The sequence below is a fragment of the Helianthus annuus genome, chromosome 9 (assembly GCF_002127325.2).
Source record: "Helianthus annuus cultivar XRQ/B chromosome 9, HanXRQr2.0-SUNRISE, whole genome shotgun sequence".
NCBI classification, from domain to species: Eukaryota; Viridiplantae; Streptophyta; class Magnoliopsida; order Asterales; family Asteraceae; genus Helianthus; species Helianthus annuus.
The window spans coordinates 39,227,115-39,254,043 of record NC_035441.2 but is presented as its reverse complement, the minus strand read 5'-3'; the positions used below and the strand labels follow the sequence as shown (position 1 = coordinate 39,254,043).

The 26,929-nt window shown below is 38.3% G+C and overlaps 1 long non-coding RNA gene across 1 annotated transcript; it reads left to right on the top strand.

The window, feature by feature from the left end:
• The first annotated feature begins 2,133 nt into the window (after positions 1 to 2,133).
• LOC118482037 lies at positions 2,134 to 4,311 on the top strand. The gene is made up of 2 exons (XR_004866935.1): positions 2,134 to 3,209; positions 4,086 to 4,311. It is a non-coding gene; the product is annotated as an uncharacterized LOC118482037 (long non-coding RNA).
• The last annotated feature ends 22,618 nt before the right edge of the window (positions 4,312 to 26,929 follow it).

Below are 26,929 nucleotides of genomic sequence, written 5' to 3'. Positions count from 1 at the left end.
ATATTTCAACAACCCCTCCTGTGTTCTATCAGTTTGCAGCAATTGCATATATCAACATGAAATGAGTTTTTTTTTTTTTTTGAACGGAAACTACCATTCTATACACTTACCCCTGAATAACAGAGTAATTACTCGAATGGTTGTTTTAAGTTAAGAGGCTGTGATGATGATTGAAGCTGTATAATAATATGTCCGAGTGGATGGAGCAAAGTTTGAGATGATCCACATCTTGGCTGGGCAATTCATAGATTTGCAGCCATGGTGGATTTATCCGCCTTTCTTCCTTGTTTACACATCTGAGCCTCACTTAATTATTTTGTTTTTAAACTACTTTATTTGAGGGGAAAAAATCAATTTGCAAACTGAAAACATCTGAAATATATGACTTTCTTTTTGCTACTTATGATGTTGGGTATAAATCTGGGTGTGGTTTGGGGTTATTTTAAGAGCATTCACATCAATTTATATGAAGGAGATTGGATAGAAATGAAAGATTTGTTGATCAGTTGGTTGGAAAGCCTAAGCTTGTTAGCTCAACTCCTCATGAATATGAGTCAACCAAATGATCCAGAAATCAATTTTGTTGCATTCACTCTGTTCTAATAATCACAAATATTTAAATCACAAAGAAGTTGTCTAGGTGGAAAGCGAAGACCCTATCCATGGGCGGGAAGATTACCCTCGCCAAGGCGGTTCTCGGCAACCTTCCGTCATACTACCTCTCTATTTTTAAAGCCCCGGTGAAGGTTCTGAAAACATTGGAAGGTATCCGTCGTGATTTTGTTTGGTGCTTCACTGGTGCGAAGTGTAAAATTAGGTGGGCGGCGTGGTGGAAAGTCCAAACCCACAAGAGGTTGGGCGGCTTGGGGCTGGGTGAAATACACAGCCTAAACTGGGCTTTGTTATTAAAATGGAGTGTCAGGTATTTGAAGAATGTGGACCAGCTTTGCGTAAGAATATGAAAGACTGAATGATCACTACTGAATGAGTAGGTTACAATATATAGGGATTACGAGTAACCCTAGAAACCTAACTGAGCCTGTGGGCCCATATTCTAATACTTTGGGCTTGTGTCGTGAAAGCTATCCATGGTACTCCGAACCAGGATTCTGATGTTCCATTTAAAAAAGACCAGCCGGGTTGTTGGAAGGACATCATCTCAGTTGATAGAGATTTGGCCAAGGCGGGGGTCCAAGGGTCAGCTTCGTTGGGTACTGTAGAGTCTGATGGTTCGTTTTCGGTAGCTCAATTTAGATGGAGAGTGGCTGAGACTTTGGGCAGCAAGGTCAAGGCAGAAGGCTTTAGGTGGAACGCATGGACTCCGAATAGGATACTCTATTTTGTTTGGAAGCTCTCGATGGATTGTATTGCGACGAAAACTGCCCTTGCTCGTCGAGGAGTGGTGGTTGGGGATACGAACCGTAGGCTGTGCGGTTTTGGGGAAGAAACAAATGACCACCTAGCGGCTTCTTGCGTTTTGGTTAGAGCCGTTTGGTGGCACGTTTGTGTCTGGCTTAAAATTCCGGTGTGTATGCAGCCTCTTTCACTTAAGGAAGTGATGGATGGTCTTTTCAGTCTAAAAGGTTCAGCCGACTGGAAGAAGGTAATTGAAGTTGTTTTTCACACTACTCTTTGGCGTATTTGGAAGGCACGAAACGCGGTGGTTTTTGAAGGTATCTCGTTTAATGCCAGCAAATTGATGGAAGATGTCAAAGAGGACTCGTTTATGTGGATCAAGTATAGATCCAAGTTTAAAGGGCTCGAGTGGGAGAGATGGCAGGATTCTAACGTTAGAGACATTATTTTGTAATTTCCTTTTCTTTTGGGTTTCCCAGCTTTTTGTTGGCCCCTTGTCCTATTTTATGTGTTGAATAAAATAGTGGCCGTTCAAAAAAAATCTATATAATTTTATGATTCGTAGCCCATGGGCTTGTGAGCCCAAATCAGGCCCATTAATAAGATTCACCATCAACTATCTGTATACATACAAAATTACAAAGTAATATTTTTGAGATGAAAATAGTTCTTTTTTGGGAAGGTGATGTCGATATTTTAGTTTATATACAACGATTATTAACTTAAACAGAATCTACCTCTTGAGAAATATCTCTAAACCAAATAAAGTACTACACTTTGAAGCTTAAAATTTAGAATTACTAAAAGTTTGTAGCTGAAGTTGTCTAGTGAGAAAGACTCCAAGGACCTGAATTGTAATTCACACTCGAAACACTCTGCTCATGAATATGAAAAAGGGCAGAAATTAGGGTTTTTATTTACCGATTCCACTCGAACAAGATGAGGTCATCTGTGGTGATGGTTTTCAGGGGCGGTAACCCTACTCTCCTCTGAAGTATGATTTTGACTTTATTATTATTATTATTAAGTCAAAACTAGTCTTCATGGCCGATGATTCTGTTCAAATTTCAACAACCCCTCTTGTGTTCTATCAGAAGCTGTTGATGTAAACAGCCGAACGTACATACTACAAACATACCAAAGAACTTGGGTTGTGGTGCAGTTTGTCGCTTGTTTATGTTATATTGTTATTATTGTTATTATTAGCTAGAGGTGCACAAAAAAAAAAAAAAAAAAAAAAAACCCGGTTTGGATTCCAAAATCGGGTTGAGATTAAAGACCGTTGAAACCGGTTTGGATCCTTAGAAAGGCTGTGATGATCAACTTTAGTCTGTCCGAGTGGATCGGATCAAAGTTTGAGATTATCTGCATCTTGGCGGGGCAATCAATCTGGATGGTTATGTGAAAGATTCTCTCACATTGCAACCGATCGATTTGCAGCCATGGCGGATTTATCCGACTTTGTTCCATCGTTTACAGATCTGAGCCTCGTACAAATCAGTTTTGCAAACTCAAAAGTTCTGAAATATATTTGAAATTTACGATTGTGACTAGTTTACTCTTCGTTAAAGTTAGTGCAATTTCACTTTTGCCCCGAGCGCCCACACATATATACAATTTCACTTTAACACGTTATTTTACTAATTTCGTGAAAATAATGTTAAAAGCGGCGGATGGTTAATCATGCATCATGTGGTGACGTTGATCGCTGAAAGACACGGGGGTACATGCACCAATCAGTCTCTGTCCTTATTGTTTGAGTATTATGTGTCTTAAGTCCAAGGCTTGACACAAAACTACAATCGAGCCTGGGTTCTCACTGGAATCGGCCTCTCTATTCCTATAGGGTAGAGGTAAGATTGTCTACATCTACCCTCCTTAGACCCTATCTTAGCTTTGCTATTGGTGAGATTTACTGAGTATGATGATGATAATTAGTTTGCTCTTCATTTACACGGATTAATATCCGACAATAGTTTTTTGCCTAAATCCTAATCTGAACATAAGTGTGGTCTTTTTTGGGAATGTTCCCAAAAATGTTCATGATGACTTAAAAGAAATAATGTTGTTCGATGAAGGTATTCTTCCTGTCCAAGCGATTGATTTCCTTTGATTGATATCAATGAAGGTCTGATTGATAATGTTCAGAAGAAACTCATGGATTGAAAAAAACAAAACTTTAAGTTCTTTCCTTTGTTTAAAGTTTTTTTACTAATCTTAGTCCTTAGTTCTTGTTATGATTTTATTTTTGATGATGTGGTTAATTGTGTGCATAGTTGTGATTATGCTTGCCATTTGATTATATTCTTGATGTTGCTAGTTGCTGATCCACTTTTTTTCTGGGTTCCTCTAAGTATTTTGCTGCGGCTATCCTTTCTTTTTATAATTGTGAAGCTTGGGGATATCTTGTGCTTAATGCAAATGAATATTTCGTTGTTTATTGCTGATATTATTTTGAACTCTGATTTGTCAAATGCGTATGTTTGAATCTGCTATGTACTGATCAAGTCTATTGGCTGTTGTTGTGCATTCATTTGATTCTCATATCTATTTTCTTATCCATTGATGTGTATTATGGTCTCTGTACTCTCTTATGGTCCATATCGTTTTCATAATGACGCTACTTTGGATTACCTTCTAATTTCTGGTGCGGTTGTTTCTCATAAGTTTTATGTTGCTAGTTGCTACTATTATTTATTGTTGTTGCCTGCTGAGTTTCTTGCTTCTAGGTCTGTAGTTGCACGATGACTGCTGATGACACTCTACATGAAAGCTAATAATGGTCCAGCTGTTGTTCGATTTATATCTTTTGAGTTTATGTTTTCTTTTGAAAATTCTGACCCATTAACTTGCTTCTGAATTGATCAACTGGTTTATGTTCTCGTTCATTTTCCAAAAGCTGGCCAAATACTTTTATGACTATTAGCTTCGATGATGGCTCGCCAGATTTTATTATAAAGTTTTATATATTTAAGTTTACTTGTAACGGACCTTGCATGGCTATTGTCTACGAGTTTTTATTTCCAGTGTTAACTTACCTAAACCTCCTTTATATGACAATAGGAGTTTAACAATGCTAAATAGACCTCTAAGTTGTTTCGATGAATAAAATAACTAAGAGCTTATGCTGGCTATTTTCTGACTTATTAATGATATCCCGGTGTGTTTAGTTAACGAGCCAAATTGTAAAAAAAAAAAGGTTGTCCGTGGGTTGAAAATAGCCCAAAGTGTAATTTCGTTCACATGAGACACTAGTTTTTATAAACATGTTAAACAGAGTACGAATCAATCAAACCCTTGCTAAATATAACCAATTTTGACTCATTACCACCTCTAATCTAACAACGATAGATATATCACTCTTTCAAAGTCAAGCTCACATGAGAGGGTTTTAGCCACTTTTGATCAATTAACTTTGAAGGCAACGATAGATAACCTTAACTTCTTTTATATTTAACTTTGTCCATTATACTTTTCATCTTTCGCAGATATTTCGTTTTACATTTCGTACTAAATTTTGTGAGTTACCACGAAGCAACGTGTGTGTGTGATTCAATGTTTTTACATTTCCTTCATAATTTTGCGAGGTTATACAGCGCAACGTTCATGTGTAGTTCAAGATTTTACGTCTATTATTTTTCATATCATAGGATCGTCGCAACGCGTGAGTTAGTTATTGATTGTCTTTGTTATTTTTTTTACATGTTCTATCTTTTGGTTTCTTACAATTTTAACTACACAAAAATGATTTTTTTTTTTTTACTTTTAACCCAAAACTTTATATCTTTGTAATTTAACCTCACAACTTTTTTACTTTCAACTTTGGTCTCCTATACTTTTCATCCTTCCCAAATTTTCGTTTTACGTTTCGTACTAAATTTTGCCAGTTAACACAGTGCAACTTGCATGTATGATTCAACATTTTTACGTTTCGTTCATAATTTTGCGAGTTAACACGTCGCAACGTCCATGTATTGTTCAATGTTTTTACGTCTGTTTTTTTTTCATTTGACAGGTTCGTCGTAACGTATGAGTCCTAGACCGGCTTAATTATTTTTTATAAATGTTTTACACTTCGGTCTATTTCTTCGCTTTAACACGTTACAACTTCTTTCTCGATGGGGGCGCTAGACCTCATTCTCTTTGAGACGCTTATTCAATTGGTAGTGGCCCCTCCTTACGTTACTTTAATTGGGCGATCTCAATGGATCCCTCGTGACTGCCCACAACGTTGTTGGTCGCTGACGGTTGTGTGAGATTGGTGCTATTAGACATGCTTTTACGCCCCCGTCGCAACGTGAAGGTGCTTAATTCTAGTTATAATAATATTGGTTTCGTAATCACATTGTTTATTTACAAAAGGTACTAGTATACAATATAAATATATGCTGGTCAACCACTCCAACCGGTTAGATTTTGATTCAGACTATCATTGAGTCATTGAGGTTGCTGGTTCAATAGAAGAAGCAAAGCTTTTAGGAACACCTAACTTGGTGAGGTTATGGGTTTAAGTTCCACAAGGTGTAAAAATGAATTTGTTGTTCAAAAGAAAAAGATTTTGATTTATATATCCTGAGTAATATTCTGGCTTTGATTGTTTATTTGTGATCAGGATACCGGATCAGGATATTGGTAACATCCTGATACGATATCCTGGCAGTGACTGATTTAACCACGTGCAGATTAGAAGGTGCAACTCTCCAACGTTCAAGTGGACTTCTTCTCCTCGAAACTCGGGCAAATCAGTTAGTTTATAGACGTTGAACCCGGAAGACCAGGACTGCAACGTTCATATGGGGAATATCCGCTGGATCCCGGAATAATAGGATATTTAGTTAGTTTTCTTTTGCTATAAATAGATTGATCGGATCAGATTAAGGCACACACTCTGACGCACACTTTTTATCTCCTATTGCAAACAATCACTACACACAAACACTTGTACTCGAATTACATTGTAACACCTAGTCGATCCGCATCATATCTTGCACTGTATCCTGATATTTGAAGTAATAGAAGAACAAGACAGCTGCGATTGTCAGCTCCCGAGGTTTTGTGCCGACGATCTAGATTGATCGAGGGCTTTCCTCGTACATCTCGCGTCACCCTTTACTTTTTTGCTCCTCGTTTGATCATAGATACAGCTCTATATCCTGAGTCGTATCCTGAAACTATTTTTGCAAATAACTTAACTAGCATATTTTCAACACACATTTCTAGCACACTACCTCACTTAACTAATTTGATCACTTAATTGCTTTGGTAATTTTTGACCAAAACAATTTGGCGCCCACCGTGGGGCAAGTGGTGCTATTTCTACTAAAAGCTTTTGCAAAATCATTACTTGGTTTTCTATTTTCAAAACTTTTTGCTACACTATTTTCAATGGCCTCGAGATCAAACATGAGCTCTTCCACCGTGTCTGCTACTACCTCTGCAACAATTGGTTCGGTGCTTCCACCACCTCCTCCGAGATCGCAAGCCTCTTCTCAAGGAACTGAAATTCATGTGGCTCGGGATGTTATCCCGCCCGCAATATTCAGGGATCTGGTCCTGTTTTAGCTTCTAATGAGGAAATTCTAAATTTGTTTGGTAGTGTACAGGAACAGATGAGGCATCAGCAGGAAACTAATCAAATGCAGATGAGAGAGATACAACTCTTGAAATCCGGCTCGAGCAGGCCTGCTGAAGATACTGTCACTCCCTTGCAACCCAGGGCTTTGAACTTCAGTTCTGCAGTTTATACTGGGGATAACCGGGGAAATATTGTGCCTAGCCATTCCCAGAATCATACTCCTAAGATACCCTCTTCAGTTAGAGTGTCAACTGTGAGAAGCTCAGGATATGCTTCAGGATATGGCCAGAATCCTCAGATCGGTAATGTATCTAATAATAATAATACTCTTGCTACTAACGGTGTTAGATCTTTGCAGGATGCAGGTTCAGAAACTAAAGGACATGATATCTTGTGTGCCTGGAGTGGTCCAGCCAATTCCAGAAGTATCCCAGGACAGCCACAAGATATCCCGGTTTGCGCATCCTATTTGTGATGCTGAAATCCCAAAAAGATTTCAGACCCCCAACATGAAGCTCTATGATGGAAGCACGGATCCTGAGAAGCATATTGCCAAGTATAGGGAAAGGATGTAAATCAACCCTATTCCTCCGGATCTCAAGGAAGCATGCCTGTGCAAGGGTTTTGGTTCTACCTTAATAGGATCAGCCTGAAAATGGCTCTTAAACGTTCTTCCTCACTCAGTTACTTCATTTGCTCATTTAGTTAATTTATTTAATAGTAAATTTTCTTGCAACCGGAGTTTTGAGAAACTAACCAGTGACCTTTACAGGATAACTCAAGGACCTCAGGAATCCTTGAGGGATTATGTGAACAAGTTTAGTCGGGAATCCTTGGATATCCCACATCTTGATGTTGCAACAGTTGTGCAAGCCTTCAAGATGCGGTTGCAAAAGGATTCTCAATTTTATCAGGATCTTGTAATGAATCCCTGCAGGAATCTGGACGAAGCTCGTAACAGGGCTTTAAGATACATTCGATTGGAGGATGATAAAAATGTCACACCCGTTCATTAGCGGAAGCGCGCGGTGTGAACTTGATTAGTTCTCATAGCATACGATATAAGTAAACAACTACATGAATAAAAACATACGATGTTCATCCATTGACATAGTAAAATATTACACATCATAAGTTTGTTTAAAATGCCAAACGACATAAGTTAAAAGTTTTACAAAAGACGAGTTCAACACAAGTTTAAAACATAAGGCTTTGCATCCTATATCTCATTGAAGATGAGATATATGGACCAAACCCTCCAAAAGGGATGACATCGATGACTTGTACTCCAAAAGCTTCATAGTAAACACCAGCACCCAAGTTTCATTAGTTTCCTGAAATACATGTGAGTTTGAAAACATCAACAAAAGTTGAGCGAGTTCATGTGTTTTATGTGTAATGCGCATCAAATGAATCTCAAAAACATTTGAAAGTTCAGTTTATAAGTAGGTATGTAAAGCGTCTATGAACATGTTGATCATTAATGTTTTGCAAGGACATTAATATGTGTGTCGACATAGGAAGCACTCAACCCGGTAGACGATTTAAGTGTCGATTCACTTCGACTGGGACACAAAAGCACTCTAAGTGGCCGCACATGGACCGTGAGTGGGGCTCGCCCGTACCCGATAGATCTATCCCCTGTTCCGTGGTCCTTAAAAGGATTAATGGTGCCTAAGTTAGCGCCTATTCGCACGTGATCCAAGAATTCATTCCATAGCTTAATCATACCCTTGTTAACATGTATTTCCCCCCGAGAGTTGTAAACCGAAAACGCTAAAAGAAAAGGGGGACATGAACTCACAGTATTGCGTCCAACAATAAGCTCTAGCAACCGTGTTCAGTAAGCGTGAGTCAACCTACAAGGGTTCTAACTCGTTAGACACGTCGGTCTTTCCTAGACCTTGTACTCGTTGTTCATCTTGAACGTTTATTGTTTTCATTTTGTTTTTGGAACGGTTGCGAAATTTTATGATAATATGTTGGCATTTGTTTCTGGTATACCTCGATTCGAGACTTTATATTTGTTACACAAATATAAGTGCAAAAAGTGTTAAAAATATTTATTTTTAACGTCAAGATACGCTGTCATATGAATACAACCTTAGTGAGAGAGTGCACTTCAACAAGTGTATGTGTGTATATCATCATGTACTAGAGTCTTTTATACATATACATGTACCGTATGTATACTTGTATTTGTGGGCTTTATACGTGTACAGGTACGGTATTTATGCGTGTAGGTATACCGTATTATACGCGTAGGGATATCGTATAATACGTGTAGGTATACTGTATTATACACGTGGGTATACCGTATTTATACGTGTAGGTATACCGTATTCTACATGTAGGTATACCGTATTTATAATGTATTTTTATAATATATTTATAAAAATTATACATGTATTTTACTTTGGGCTTAGCCCACGATTTAGTGTTTTGGGCTTATTTAGTGTTTATGGAATGGGCCTTTGCCCATGTATTCAAGATGTTGGGCCTAGCCCAATACGTATGTTATTTTAAGCCCATATTAGTTGTTTAGCCCAATATTTATGTTTATGCATTTTTGGTAAACTTTTACTAATTATACTAGGACTTTTATAACTATACTTAGTGTTATTTGCATTAAACTTTCCGGCTTTTCGTTGTTGGTATGGTATGTTAAGTGCCTAAAATATTTTATTTTAGACTTGTCATAACGTTTGGTATATATAATTTTTGTGTTGAAATTGATCGTTTCGTCGATAAAGCAAAAGGTGTCATCGGATGTCCGTTGTTTGAGATTCGTCGTCCGATGTTCGCGCCTTGAGTTTTGGTATCACACAAGTGTATATTTTTAGTAAGCGTGAAGGTTCGCGACCGTTGTTATATTCGCAAGTATTCGTGAGGTTTTCGTCGTGGTGTAAGTGTATATTTTGCAAGGATTCTATGTATTATTTTTGGTATGTATTTCTCCTACTACTAGTACATACATACATTACAAAAGTAATATACACCAATAGAGTATTTAGCATATATAATTTTTCCAAAAATTATATTTATTGTTTTATTTATAAATTTTACCCACTTTTATGTAAAAAAAAAATCTTTTTGAGTTTATATAAACTCTTGGATGGTTAAGACTTAACCATCGTCATTAAAGTTTGTCTAGTCATGATTAGGGTCGCTAATCACAATTAAGGTTGCTAATCACGATTAACCATGCTAATCACCCCGTTGATTACATTTTAATCGCGATTAATATTTTAGAAAATTTCTCCATAGTTTCCCCTAAACTATGGCTTTTTCCCACGTTTTTAAAACGCATTTTAAGCATGTTTAGCACCCTTAATCATGATCAATCCAAACTAAGTTTCATTCCATCACTTAGCATGAATAATCCTACTTTTAACATCCTCATTTCCATGAACTTTCTATATATTTTTAAAGACACTTTTAAAAATATATGGTGACATTTTTATATTTATTGTTTTATTTATAAATTTTACCCACTTTTATGTAAAAAAAAAATCTTTTTGAGTTTATATAAACTCTTGGATGGTTAAGACTTAACCATCGTCATTAAAGTTTGTCTAGTCATGATTAGGGTCGCTAATCACAATTAAGGTTGCTAATCACGATTAACCATGCTAATCACCCAGTTGATTACATTTTAATCGCGATTAATATTTTAGAAAATTTCTCCATAGTTTCCCCTAAACTATGGCTTTTTCCCACGTTTTTAAAACGCATTTTAAGCATGTTTAGCACCCTTAATCATGATCAATCCAAACTAAGTTTCATTCCATGACTTAGCATGAATAATCCTACTTTTAACATCCTCATTTCCATGAACTTTCTATATATTTTTAAAGACACTTTTAAAAATATATGGTGACATTTTTATGTTTATTTTAACAAGATCCAAAAAAAAAAGAATCGTATTATTTCTTAAGAACTTCCATGTTGTTCTTCCTTTTAAACAACTTGTTTAAACCACTTTTTAAGATGCTTTTAGTGAAAATTATGGTTTTAATTTATATAAAAGTCACATATAAGTTGTAACTCATTTTTAAATCGTAGTAAAGTTCATGGATCATGAGATGAGTGTGATCTTTTCTAGATCTAAACATCAAAATGTTTAAATCATCATTTTTGTTCTTGATGGATCGTCGTTGACCCTGAATGAGTCGATCAGAAGAGTCGTTTTCCAATTCAAAGGCGGAATCAGTGAATTAGATGCTCAAACTAAATATAATGCTTCACTTTATTGATTCTGATAATGTTTACAACCTGGAAGCAATTCGGCAGCACTTCGTTACAAGTTCCGAGCCGTTACAAATGAAATAACCAGTCACCTATTTATAGAGTTCAGGAACCGCTAATATGACCATGTCACAAAAGCGATCCAGGGAAGATAATGTGGATCGCTTTTATGGACAATGTCCATATAAGCGGTCCAACATGCTATTCAACCACTTCTTGTTTCTCGAACCTCGTGCACTGGTTATTCTAACCTATCCTATCCTATTACATGATACAAGACGAAGTCAATAGACGTAATGCACCAACAGACTCCCCCTCGGATATTGACGAAGTCTTCAGTGAACATTCTCTGTTCTGCCACCTCTTCAGTCTTTATCATCTTTGCCAACTTGTTCAGATTGCAACCATATAAGAATCCTTTAATCTTTCACTTTGATCATCTTTACAACTTCATCATCAGTAGGCTCCCCCTCTCGTCAAGTTTCTGTGCTTTTAGAGATCATTACCTTGCTTTTCAGCTACAAGCTCTTCCTCATTTACAACTTATCTTCAGACTCCCCCTTAAACTCAGCTCTTCGGGATCGTAATCTGAATCTTTCCTGTAATTCTCAAACATTCATAAGTAACAATATTTTCAAAATCATTCAACATGTTCTCTAATAAACTCCCCCTGACAACAAACTTAACAGATATGGCAATATAAAGAATCCAATTTTCTCACACATTATCATTCAAGTTCAAATTAAAGACCTTGAAGATATCACACATGTTTTTGAAAATTTTCCAAGAAATTTCAAGTTTCAAATTAATGAACTTGTTTTGTTTTCAGAAACACAATCAGCATACTAAGATTTTGAAACTCAGCAACTCAGATATCGGTTTATCGAAAATAACGCAGAAATCAAAATCTTTTTATGTTTTCTGAAAATATAAAGCTGTAAAGAAATATATACAAATATATTTACAAACAATATTTTTGTTTGAGTATGCGTCAGAGGATCATATCAGTTTTTGACCAGTCACAAGTACCGTTAAGCTTTAAATCATACTTAGAATTAAACAATTCACTTAGATTGTCGATATAATGATCCATTTAAATTTTCATACAAATTTCAACTGATTCAGGATACGATTTAGATGTTTTAAGACTTAAACTCATTCATGTGTCCCACCTCTTGAATATACCCCCGTATCCAGAATCCCAATATTCAGTCTTACAGGTAAAAATACTACAATGATGTCTGTACATAAATTAGGGTATGCGAGAACTGAGGGATCTCAGGTCAGAACTTCCGTTCAGCAGAGAGATATCAGCTTCGACTTTGCAGTGTGTTCCCTTTAGAGAATCTTTTTAGCTACAACAACTGATTATCAATTTTATTGTCTAATCAGCTGAGGGCTTTATGCTATATTTCAAGCATTTTGGTGAAAGTATTAGCCAGGGACTAGGTCAGAACCACCGTTCAACAGAAGTCCCGGAATAATACCCCAGACATCATAGAGTATAAACACCTAGTATATCAGAATACGAGACCTTTCAAACGAGATTTCAGGGGTTACCTATATATCCAAGTAGTGTTCCCCACAAAATAAGCAAGTTTGAATTTAGGTTTATATCCCGAAAAAGCTTACTAAATGTATAAAAACCTATCGACATATCATCAGTGAGACTGCTTAATGCTATTTAATCATTACATTTCTTTAGCATACTGTAACTGTCTACTGATGTACTATCATTTCCTCTTTTTACGCAAAACTCAAATTTTTGATTTTATCATGTTTTTGTATTTTTCAATTTTTCAAATTTTCTAATGTTTTTATATTTTCTAACAATTTTTCTCCCCCTAAAATGTAAAACCATTAAAGAAATTTGACAAACCGATACTGATAGCTTTGTCTCGCCATCCATATTCTGCATCTCATGCTCTGTTTCGCAGAAAATATAACGTACCCCCATGATTTACAACCCATTGATTTTGACCGTTAGAAAACCATTCTTCAACCTGTGAGTAATCATGTTTGTTCCGCCGTGAGGGTTTCGGCATAGTCCATCACCACATATTCAATGTAAACGAATCATCACAAACATCAATCCAAACCAACACAACCAACAAACATACACCAATCAACAAGCACAACACAAATTCATACAAAACAACAAACAAACTCCCTGTCTGTCCAAAACCAGGGATCTTCAACCTCTTCCTGTGCAATACTCTCACAATCTTCATCAGCATCTAGTACCTGCACATTCAAACTTTATCAAATACACAAACAATTTGACATAAAATTTCAAACAATAAAGATAGATGCCGATTCATGCTTCGCGATCCAGGAAGCTCCGGCAATTCCAACTGCTTAATCAAACATGGTATCCACCCAGGCCTCAGGAGCCTTAGGTGTAACCTTGATTCTAGCAATCTGAATTTTAAAATTTTCAGCTTTAAGCGGTGGAAAATTTGCATCATAAGCAACCACATCTGAAACCTCAGACGTTTTCACCTCAGAAGTTGAACCTTTCGTTTCAGCTTTTGGTTTCCAAATTTGTGTTTGTTTTTCAGATTTCTTTTCAGCATTCTCAGTTTTTATCTCATCGACACGTTTCTTAACCGACCATTTTTGACCTTCTGGAGCACCTCTTTTATAAAAATTTGTTTCTTTCTGAACCTGTTGCTTTTGAACAACATTTTTAGGTTTCCAGATTTTTCGAGGTTCTGTCACAACAACTATCGGTCTCCAAATCTGTGTTGTAGTCAATCTGGATGTGTGAGAATTCCAGGTCTGTCTTGAATCGAACCTGTCCGATTTTGGTTTCCAAATTTGATTTGATGCAAACTTGTTTGTAGTGTACCTCCAAGTTTGTCTCGAATCAAATCTGGTTGACCTTGATTTCTCATTACCAGATTTCTGTTTTTGAACATCATCAGACTTTGGAATTTGACATTTTCGTGCAACGTGGCCAATTTTATCACATTTAAAACACACTTTCTTTGACACATCTTTTGGCTGTTGTTGTTTCTTTTTCATGGCCTCAAACTCTGTATTAGATTGTGTGCCGATTTTGATTTCTTCCTCAGTAAAACTTTTTCCCTGAACAAAATTCATTTTTGTCTGAACATTCGACCTTTCAGTTCTATTTCGACTCTGTGTCTTCTTATACCCCAAACCAGACCTTTTGTTTTTCTTCTTAGAACCAGGTTTGTTATAAGACCTTTTAGAACCTTGACCAGCATACTTCGAAATCTCAGACTTCTCAATTTCGATCATCTTGAAAACTTTGTCGATTTTCTCTGAAATCACATTCTGAATCGGGAAAACCACATCCAAGAATAATTTGTCCGATCCAATCATGGTATAGACCAATCCTTTTGAATCATCATTCAAATTCTTCTCAGATTTCGGGTCTTTCAGATATCCATCATAAAGATTTCCTTCATCTTCATCCTGTGATTCAGACTTTCCTTTCAAAACACTATCAACCACCTTACTCACCACCTCTGAATCATCAGCATCATCAGATTTGGTGTAAGTAACATCGATACTTTCAGGAAATTGGTCAGCTATGTTCAAACCCTTTGCCACCTTTTCCTCATCATAAAAAGTATAATTGTCTCTCAATGGTGGTGGTACCTGATGATATTCTGAACCAATACCCTTTTTACAAACATTAGTATCTTTGTTATCAGGTGTGATATTGAAAATACGTTCAAGAATGTACGAAGAGTCATGATAACTTTGAAGTTTTGTAACAATCTTTTCTTTTTCAGCCAAGACTTGTTTAAGATTCGCAATTTCATCAACACGTTTGTTTAATTCAATTTGCTTTTCTTTAAACTGACGTTCATACAAATCTTTAGTAACTAAAGTTTCAGACAAACGTTGATCAAAACTTTTGACTTGGCTCTTCAAAGTATCATAAGCTTCTTGTACTCTCTGACTTGATTGTTTTAAAGAATCATATTGCTTTTGTAATTCTAAAAATCTAGATTCTTTTTCAATGCAATCAACACATTTTGTATCACATTTTTCTTTCAAAACTTTATTTTCATTTTCAAGATTTTCACATTTTTGTGTTAATTTCTCGACTCTTGATTTCAAATTTTGTTCCGATTCAATTCTTTCTTTACATTTTTCTTTTAAAGCATTTATCACTTCATCATTTAATGAGTCAGAAAATTTTATTACCTCAGTGATCGACGACACATCGGCTGCCTCTGTCTTCTGTATCTTTTCAATCTTCTTTTCAGCATCAATCTTTACCATAGCCTTGACTTCTTCAAACATTTTCTTCAAATCTTCTTCTTTTCTCCTCTTCATCTCTACCACCTTCGGTAGGCTTGCCTCAAAAATCTCTTTCAATTCTTTCATGAATTCTATCAAATAATTTTTGTCAGAGAGCCTTTTTGTGTTGTAAACGCCTTCACTTGGAAACGCATTAGTTACCGCATCAAAGTCAACTTTCGCTGGATCAACCACCGGATTACCATACGGATCCAAATAACATTCCAACTCTTCACTCCACCTCTCAGCTCTCTGTGCTTCTTGAAACGGAGCATACAACTTGCCAATCTCCCATCTTGCTCTGTCTCTTCTCCACCATCTATCATGCTCTTCTTTTGACATGTTCTTATATTCGTGAATTACCTGAAATTCAATGACTTGTAGCAACCAAACAAACTAAATCAGTTAAAACAATATCAAGTAATTTTGAAATACACTAATACTCGATTGTAGTGAAATAATCTTGACACTTGAACAAAATCAGATTGAACGAACGATCAAAATCAGATTTGTCAGAAAAGCGGACCACGTTGACAAATGAGCGAACCAGGAATGGTCACATAAGCGAACTGAACTTTTTGACTAATAAGCGATCCAGAACTTTTGACAAATGAGCGATCCAGAATTTGTCACATAAGCGAGTCACAATGTCTGTTCGAGCGGTTCAGAAAATGATCGTTCGAGCGATCCAGGCTATGATCGTTCGAGCGGTCCAAGTTGTGTTTGGAGCGGTCCTGATATGGTCGTTCGAGCGATTCAGAGGGTAAAAATTGTTCAAAAGAGCGATCCTCGATGTCCAGAAAAGCGGTCCAGATATGTTCACTCGAGCGATTCAAGGCAGTTTTTGGAGCGGTCCAGACTCTAAATGTTCCTAAAAGCGGTCCAAACTATGTCCGAAAACACGAACCTACATTCGAAGGCTGTTTTGTCCATTTTTAGTTCGAGTTTTAGTCTGAAAGTTTCAAGGGTTTGTTATTGTCCAATAATACACGTCCTGTGAAAAATTCGTCCGATTTTAACTGTGGAAACTCGCCTAAATCGAAAAAGAAGGTGTAGAAGACAGAAAATGGATCAAATTTGAGCTGAACTCTTCTTCCTGAGCTCTGATACCACTTGTTGGATCGTCGTTGACCCTGAATGAGTCGATCAGAAGAGTCGTTTTCCAATTCAAAGGCGGAATCAGTGAATTAGATGCTCAAACTAAATATAATGCTTCACTTTATTGATTCTGATAATGTTTACAACCTGGAAGCAATTCGGCAGCACTTCGTTACAAGTTCCGAGCCGTTACAAATGAAATAACCAGTCACCTATTTATAGAGTTCAGGAACCGCTAATATGACCATGTCACAAAAGCGATCCAGGGAAGATAATGTGGATCGCTTTTATGGACAATGTCCATATAAGCGGTCCAACATGCTATTCAACCACTTCTTGTTTCTCGAACCTCGTGCACTGGTTATTCTAACCTATCCTATCCTATTACATGATACAAGACGAAGTCAATAGACGTAATGCACCAACAGTTCTTAATCATGCAAGATCATCCATGTAAATAACCCACTTTAACAAGATCTACACATGTAAAAGCACATCTAGCAAATAACAACATAATCCACATAATATACATCACATTTAGTAGACTTTTATGGTGGGGTTAGGGTTTTAATCTTTGAATTTTTTTTTGTTATGTTCAAGATGATCAACATGTACTTTGTATATCTACATATTATAACAAGCTTAAAAAATGATAAAAGAGGATCTTACAATTTTGCACAAGCTTAAGATGAAGATTAAGAAATAATAAGAGCTCCAAGTGTTCCCTAAAGACCCTCCATGCTTGCAAGCTTCTTAGGTGATCTTGAAATGGTTTAAAAGAGACTAGAAATTGTGTGTTTAAGAATTGAAAGTGAGGAAGTGAAGAGCTGGTGAGGGATCCGTGAGAATGAGGGAGTAGAAGGGGTTTTATGTGTTGAAATATTTTGAGGAAATGAAAGGAAAAGATGGTGAGGTTTTGTTTAAATTATTGCACAATCTTTTAGTCAAAGCATGATCTTACATACCATGCATATAATCAACAAATCTAGTGTGATATGAAAGGGGTATGGCCGAACACATGGGGGAAAGTATGGTGATTGTTTAGTTTTTTTTTTTAACATATATAACATGTGTGAAATGTTAAACATTTAGATATTTTGGTCATTTAGACAAACTAGGTTCAATTTAGGTGTTAATGATAGTTTAGAATTTTAAGTAAGGTTTAACTAGTTTACTAGTTTAGTGGGTATTAGTTTTAGGTGATAAAAATACCACTAGTTCGCTCACCGGTTCGATACCGGGTGATATACGAAAGTTGTAGTGTAGTACCGGGAGCTTAGGTTCTAATTTACCATCGATGCTATGACGTCTATTCAAGGTGTTTATGACACCAAAATATCGTTAACTAGTTCGCTACCCTTTTAGTTTAGGAGATTGGAAGATAGAAATATAATTTATTCGCCTATTGGCTCGAGTTTGGACAGTGTGTGAAAGTTGTGGCGTGACACCGGGAGTAAATGTTTCGAGTATCCCATTGATATCCCTAAGCTTATTTATGATGTAAAATGTTATTTACAAGTTCTACGGACGTTGTAAAACGTTATTTTCTAGTGCCGCGGACATTCTGTTTCGGTTGTATTTTGGCGCATAATGGATAAAGTGCAATTAAGTGCATTTACCGGAAAGTAAATGTGTTTTTGTGTTTGGTGTCCCTAATTAGGGGTTTTTTTATTCATATTTCAACTATGAAGTGCGTTCATGCCATTCGTCGCTTGTTCCGCCAGTTTTCAGAACTTGCTGGCATGAATAGTGTGCTCAGGTGAATAGTGCTTTTAGCATTTTGCCAACATATTAGGACATAGTTTACGGTTTTCTCGTGACATAGCGATTGTGTTAATATCGTTTAGTATTTTTAACCACGTCCTATGATTGCTAGACTTTGTACGACGTAATCATGCAATAATTAAATCGTAAAGAGGGAAATTAAATGTTAAACCAAGTGTTTAAGTTGTACGGAATTACCATTATTTTTGCCAGTTGTCACATTCTCCCTCCGTTAGAAGAATTTCGTCCCGAAATTCGAGTCGTGCTACCGGTTGCAGGGGGGTCTGGAAACAGGTGAGGGTACTTGGATTTCATTTGATCTTCACGTTCCCACGTATACTCGGGACCGTGACGCGAGTTCCAACGAACTTTAACTAGCCTCCTACGATTCCTGCGTGTCTTGTGGACCTTCCAGTCCGTAACCTCAACAGGTTCTTCAGTAAATTGAAGTTTTTCGTTGACGTGTATCTCATCTGCTGGAATGACAACCGTCTCTTGTGTAGGACTTTTCTTGAGATTTGACACGTGAAACGTGTCGTGTACACTGCTCAGTTCTTCTGGTAGTTCTAACTTGTATGCAACAGTTCCGATCTTTTCCAGGATTTTGAAGGGTCCAATGTAACGTGGGTTCAACTTTCCACGTTTACCAAATCTTACTACGCCCTTCCAAGGCGAGACTTTTAACAATACCATGTCTCCGACCTCGAAAGCTAATGGTTTGCGTCGTTTGTCGGCGTAGCTCTTTTGTCTATCGCGAGCCATCTTGATACGGTCTCGTATCTGCATGATCTTGTCTGAGGTTTCCTGTACCCAATCCGGGCCAATGAGTTGTTTATCCCCGGTCTCCGCCCAACATAGCGGGGACCGACACTTTCGTCCATATAATGCTTCAAATGGGGCGGCCTGGATGCTAGTGTGATAACTATTATTGTACGAGAACTCCACTAAGGGCAAGTGAGTATCCCAGTTTCCACCCAAATCCATCACACAAGCACGTAACATGTCCTCCAAAGTTTGTATCGTTCGTTCACTTTGGCCGTCCGTTTGAGGGTGAAGGGCCGTACTAAGATTCAGTTGTGATCCAAAGGCCTTTTGGAATGATTGCCATATCCTAGACACAAATCGACCATCTCGGTCTGATATAATAGAAACAGGCACTCCATGTCGTGCCACAATCTCCTTGAGATATATTTCGGCCAGTTTCTTAGTGCTATCCTTCTCACTGATCGGTAGAAAATGTGCGGACTTTGTAAGTCGATCTACAATTACCCAAATCATATCATGGCCTTTTGAGGTTCGGGGTAACTTAGTAACGAAGTCCATTGAGATTTGTTCCCATTTCCATACGGGAATTTCAGGTTGTTGGAGCAACCCTGAAGGCTTTTGATATTCCGCCTTAACCTTAGCGCAGGTTAGGCATTTCCTTACATAAGCAGCAATGTTGCTTTTAAGCTTAGGCCACCAATAAAATTCTTTTAAATCTTGGTACATCTTATCCGAACCCGGATGTATAGAGTACCTTGACTTGTGTGCCTCGTCCAAGATAATTGTTCGTAGTTCGCCAAAGAACGGGACCCAAATTCGTCCCATAAAGTACAGTGTTCCATCCTCCTTTGGCACCAATTGTGCCTCCATTCCTTGTAAGGATTCGGCTGGTATATTTTCTGGTTTAAGCGCCTCTTGTTGAGCATCGTGAATCCGAGAAGTGAGATCATTATGTATGGTCATCTCCAAGGCTCGCACCCTTAGAGGTTTAATACGTTCCTTGCGGCTCAGGGCATCCGCCACAACGTTCGCCTTGCCCGGATGATACTTTATCTCACAATCATAATCGTTCAATAACTCGACCCATCGTCGTTGCCGCATATTTAAATCTTTCTGATCGAATATGTACTGCAAACTCTTGTGGTCTGTGAAGATTGTACAACGAGTACCATATAAGTAGTGACGCCAGATCTTTAACGCGAATACCACCGCACCTAGCTCCAGATCGTGCGTGGTATAATTTTTCTCATGCACCTTTAATTGACGAGACGCGTACGCAATGACTTTGTCCCGTTGCATCAACACGCAACCAAGACCTTGACGCGATGCATCACAATAAACCATGAAGTCATCGGTACCGTCGGGTAAGGCCAAAATAGGCGCGTCACAAAGTTTATCCTTCAGCAGTTGAAACGCCACCTGTTGTTTCTCGCCCCAATCAAATTTCTTGTCTTTTTGCGTTAGGGACGTTAGCGGTTGAGCAACTTTTGAAAAGTTCTCTATGAATCGTCTATAATAGCCCGCTAATCCCAGAAACTGTCGTATCTCAGTAGGGGTTCTAGGCGCTTCCCAATTCTTAATTGCCTCAATCTTTGCTGGGTCGACGTGAATTCCCTTCTCATTTACCACATGACCTAGGAATTGAACCTCGCGAATCCAAAATTCGCACTTCGAAAACTTTGCATACAGTTGTTCCTTTCTCAAGAGTTCCAAAATAGCTCGCAAATGTTGCTCGTGTTCCTCCTTGGTTCGCGAATATATTAGGATATCATCGATAAACACAATCACAAACTTGTCCAAATACAGCTTACACACACGGTTCATGAGGTCCATGAAGACCGCAGGTGCGTTGGTTAAGCCGAACGGCATAACAAGAAACTCGTAATGTCCGTAACGAGTCCTAAAAGCCGTTTTAGGGATACTTTCTTCCTGTATTCTCAACTGATGGTAACCCGACCTCAGATCGATCTTAGAGTAGTAGCTGGAACCTTGTAGTTGATCGAATAAGTCGTCGATTCTCGGTAAGGGATATCGGTTCTTGATGGTCAGCTTGTTTAACTCCCTATAATCAACGCACATGCGAAAGCTGTCGTCTTTCTTTTTAAACAATAATACCGGAGCTCCCCAAGGTGAGAAACTCGGTCTAATAAATCCTTTATCTAGCAGCTCTTGCAGCTGAGTAGATAACTCCTGCATTTCAGACGGAGCTAACCGATATGGTGATTTCGCCACTGGTGCCGCTCCTGGCACCAAATCAATTTGAAACTCCACTTGACGTTGTGGAGGTAGTCCAGGCAAGTCTTCTGGGAAGACTTCTGGAAATTCTTTCACGACAGGGATGTCTTCTAGCCTCGGCTCTTTGGTTTCTTTGTCAACTACGTGGGCGAGGAAGGCTATACAGCCTTTTCGAAGACACTTTTGCGCCTTCATACAATTTATGATCCGTAGAGGTGCCTCGCGTTTCTCCCCATGAATTATAAGTGTTTCTTCATTCGGTAGTGGGATACGGATGGTCTTTTCGTGACAAACCACTTCTGCCCGATTGTCGGATAACCAATCCATTCCTACAACCGCGTCAAAGCTGCCCAGCTCAACGGGTAAGAAGTCGATAGAAAAATTTCGCTCTCCAAGCTCGAGTGTACAGCCCTTGATAACCTCATCCGCTTCGACTAATTTTCCATTCGCCAATTCTATAGAATACGGGACGTCTAGTTTACTCGACTCTAGACTAAGTATGTTCTTAAATTCTATAGATATAAAACTAAAGTCGGCGCCAGTGTCAAACAGAATGGATGCAAAGTGTTGGTTTATAGGGAACGTACCCGTAACTACGTTCGGGTCCTGACGCGCTTCACGTGCTCCAATCGTGAAGACTCTTCCACGGGCTTGATTTTCTTTAGGACAATCCTTCATAAAGTGCCCCAAGTCTCCACAGTTGTAACATCCTTGCCCATTACCGGCTCCATTTCTGTTGCCATTTCTATTTCCACCCTGATTATTGTTGCCATTTCCTCCACGGTTTGCATTTCTCCTTCCTGTTCCTACCCAGCATGTTTCTTTGCTATGTCCATCCTTACCACATTTTTCACACTTAACGTTCGTGCAACGGCCTACATGATGAAACTTGCATCTTTCACATTTGGGCTTGGACCCTAAGTAACCTTTACCCCTGGTTTCGTTGGTTGCCGCATAAACTTTAGTACCACGGGATGAGTTCACTTCCCTTCGCTTGTTCGCATTCCAGTTGTCATTGTTTGCTCGGGTGCTTTTCTTAAAGTTTGAAAAATTCCGTTTGTTATCACTTGTAGACTCCACATGAGTCTCCATTTTGTTAGCACCAGACTTTGAAAACTTGTTTAAACGAAGAGCCTCCTCGGTGAGGGAGACAGCTAAGTCAATTGCCTCGCTGATTGTAGGGGGCTTGGAAGAAGTAACCATGCTCAGAATTTCAGGAGCAAGTCCCCAGATGAACCTCTCAATCCGCTTAAACTCAGGTTCCACCAAGTAGGGAACAACCCTTGACAAATCATGGAAGCGTTGTACATACCCAGCAATATCAGATCCGATCATTTTTAAATTCCAAAACTCGGTTTCAAGTTTCTGGATCTCAGCCCTCGAACAATACTTTTTCCTCATCAGTTCTTTGAGCTCGTCCCAGCTCATGGCATACGCAGCAGTTTCCCCTTTTGTCTGAACCTGTAGGTTCCACCATGAAAGTGCTCCGTCCAAGAACAACCCGGAAATGTAGGTGACCCTTTGTTCAGGAAGACATTTGCTCATTCTCAGGACTGAGTCAGTCTTCTCGGCCCAACGTACAAATGCTACGGCACCTCCTGTGCCGTCGAAGTTCAGAGGTTTGCAGTCCAAAAACTGCTTGTACGTGCAACCTGAAACATTTACAACCACAAACCGTGAATGAGCATGGACATAGTACAAATAGAATATACGAGAGTATTGTAATGTTTCATAGACGATTTAAAATTACCGGCAGGGGGATTGTTTCCTGATGTACCACCGCTTTGCTCGGAGCGGTTGGCTTCGTACTGCGCAATAGCCTGAGAGATGCGCTCATTCAGTTCGGCTTCTGTTCTCGGTAGGGGGTTTGTGTTGATACTTCGCCTCGGCGGCATTGTCTTCTAATAAGAAACGTCAAGGAAGATTAGACAAATACTTTTGATTAAATATGTGTCTACTAAGGTGTATATGCATATAGATAATAGACAAATAATCATCACATCATCCAAACATGTAATCACATAAGCCACACATGCACATGTATAAGCAACAATGTGTAATGAAGAAAACAAACTACTGAGCTTTCATATATCAGACAACTTGATACATTGTTTAGTAGAAGAAAACAAAAGGACTCGAGGCTACACAACCCCGGTCGTACAAGTTCATAATACACAAAAGTAGTAAGTCTTTTCCTTCTACATTGGTCTTCCAAAATCTTCAGGTGTCTTCAGCTCATACTAGGTCTTCATATGTACACTGAAAGTGAGTCTGCAACTCCCAAACAAAAGTATCTGCAATAATCACTTAAGGAGTACGAGGGGTGGTGTGTGGTGAAGGATGGATCAAGTTGAGAAGATGGACATACTCATCCTCCTGCTCGTAGACACTACGAGAGAGGGCACTGAATTACTGTTGGAGCACTAAGTCAAGCACTCGAACAGAAAAGTCAGGGTCGGCAGGTGTAGTATGGTGTGGTGGTAGAGGGTAGGCTGGTGGTGGCGGTGGCTAACAATTTTGTTGTTTGTTTAGTTGACTAGTCTCAACCGACTCGTGATATAAATCGAATGCTAGGTGTGAACAAATACGCGTGATCTTCCGGTGTCGTAGGGTGTTATAATACCACCTCGGCTAGTGTTCTACCAGATAGAACTTAAGATTTTCGAATAGATAGTGATCATTAGCTTGACCTACAGAGCCCATCCGGATTTCCATGCATTACAAGTTGTTATTACGTGGGCCCCCGAAATAATAAATTGCCTTGCATGGTCACCCTAACGTTCTCTCGTTCAGAGCAGATGATCAGATTGAGGGGGGGACACTACTGTCTTCATACCTTCAACATAGAAGGGACCTTAATGATGGTCCACGTGCTAACATCCGTTGTCATTACTCGCGAAATGGCACCACGTTAGACGAAGTAGAACTAAAGACAATTTGTAGCAATAGTAGCTGGAGGGGCACCTTCAAGATGAGTACTTCATCTTCCTGGTCTGGACAAGAGTGTCTTCAATCATGATTCGTAAAAGCCACAGGGACCTCGCCCCACAAATAGAGTTGTTGTCCGAGGTTGCCTCCTCCGCCTCGTCGTCGTCACTACCGAAGTCTGGCATCTTCCACATTCAAGGGAAGAACAACCATCTTCTACGGCACCAAGATTAAGGTCTCACTTAGTAACTACATCCGCAATAAGCTCCGCAATAGATGCGATGTCGATATTCTCATCGCGCGAGTCAAGAACAACAATAGAATTTGAAGTCGAAGGTATTTCATTTTCGGCAAAATATTCCGAACAACATGCATATATATATATATATCAATAAATAATGACATTACTTATTATATATGTATGGGGAAAGTAAATGTAGCATATCACATGTAATCACATTGTCCTTGTGCATTTCAGTTCTAATTCAGCAAGTCTATCCCATATAGACTATGCCCCAATTAATGTCCTCGCATTGTTTTCTTGAAAAGAGTTTTGTTATCGGACCTTGGTGCTTTTGTATATGCAATGAAAAACATTTTACAAACACAAAATGTTTTCGTGGGAGGATCCTAGTGATTGTAGACTAGACTCGAGAAGGAATCCTAGTTCACTACAATCGAAGCTCTGATACCAATCTGTCACACCCGTTCATTAGCGGAAGCGCGCGGTGTGAACTTGATTAGTTCTCATAGCATACGATATAAGTAAACAACTACATGAATAAAAACATACGATGTTCAGCCATTGACATAGTAAAATATTACACATCATAAGTTTGTTTAAAATGCCAAACGACATAAGTTAAAAGTTTTACAAAAGACGAGTTCAACACAAGTTTAAAACATAAGGCTTTGCATCCTATATCTCATTGAAGATGAGATATATGGACCAAACCCTCCAAAAGGGATGACATCGATGACTTGTACTCCAAAAGCTTCATAGTAAACACCAGCACCCAAGTTTCATTAGTTTCCTGAAATACATGTGAGTTTGAAAACATCAACAAAAGTTGAGCGAGTTCATGTGTTTTATGTGTAATGCGCATCAAATGAATCTCAAAAACATTTGAAAGTTCAGTTTATAAGTAGGTATGTAAAGCGTCTATGAACATGTTGATCATTAATGTTTTGCAAGGACATTAATATGTGTGTCGACATAGGAAGCACTCAACCCGGTAGACGATTTAAGTGTCGATTCACTTCGACTGGGACACAAAAGCACTCTAAGTGGCCGCACATGGACCGTGAGTGGGGCTCGCCCGTACCCGATAGATCTATCCCCTGTTCCGTGGTCCTTAAAAGGATTAATGGTGCCTAAGTTAGCGCCTATTCGCACGTGATCCAAGAATTCATTCCATAGCTTAATCATACCCTTGTTAACATGTATTTCCCCCCGAGAGTTGTAAACCGAAAACGTTAAAAGAAAAGGGGGACATGAACTCACAGTATTGCGTCCAACAATAAGCTCTAGCAACCGTGTTCAGTAAGCGTGAGTCAACCTACAAGGGTTCTAACTCGTTAGACACGTCGGTCTTTCCTAGACCTTGTACTCGTTGTTCATCTTGAACGTTTATTGTTTTCATTCTGTTTTTGGAACGCTTGCGAAATTTTATGATAATATGTTGGCATTTGTTTCTGGTATACCTCGATTCGAGACTTTATATTTGTTACACAAATATAAGTGCAAAAAGTGTTAAAAATATTTATTTTTAACGTCAAGATACGCTGTCATATGAATACAACCTTAGTGAGAGAGTGCACTTCAACAAGTGTATGTGTGTATATCATCATGTACTAGAGTCTTTTATACATATACATGTACCGTATGTATACTTGTATTTGTGGGCTTTATACGTGTACAGGTACGGTATTTATGCGTGTAGGTATACCGTATTATACGCGTAGGGATATCGTATAATACGTGTAGGTATACTGTATTATACACGTGGGTATACCGTATTTATACGTGTAGGTATACCGTATTCTACATGTAGGTATACCGTATTTATAATGTATTTTTATAATATATTTATAAAAATTATACATGTATTTTACTTTGGGCTTAGCCCACGATTTAGTGTTTTGGGCTTATTTAGTGTTTATGGAATGGGCCTTTGCCCATGTATTCAAGATGTTGGGCCTAGCCCAATACGTATGTTATTTTAAGCCCATATTAGTTGTTTAGCCCAATATTTATGTTTATGCATTTTTGGTAAACTTTTACTAATTATACTAGGACTTTTATAACTATACTTAGTGTTATTTGCATTAAACTTTCCGGCTTTTCGTTGTTGGTATGGTATGTTAAGTGCCTAAAATTTTTTTATTTTAGACTTGTCATAACGTTTGGTATATATAATTTTTGTGTTGAAATTGATCGTTTCGTCGATAAAGCAAAAGGTGTCATCGGATGTCCGTTGTTTGAGATTCGTCGTCCGATGTTCGCGCCTTGAGTTTTGGTATCACACAAGTGTATATTTTTAGTAAGCGTGAAGGTTCGCGACCGTTGTTATATTCGCAAGTATTCGTGAGGTTTTCGTCGTGGTGTAAGTGTATATTTTGCAAGGATTCTATGTATTATTTTTGGTATGTATTTCTCCTACTACTAGTACATACATA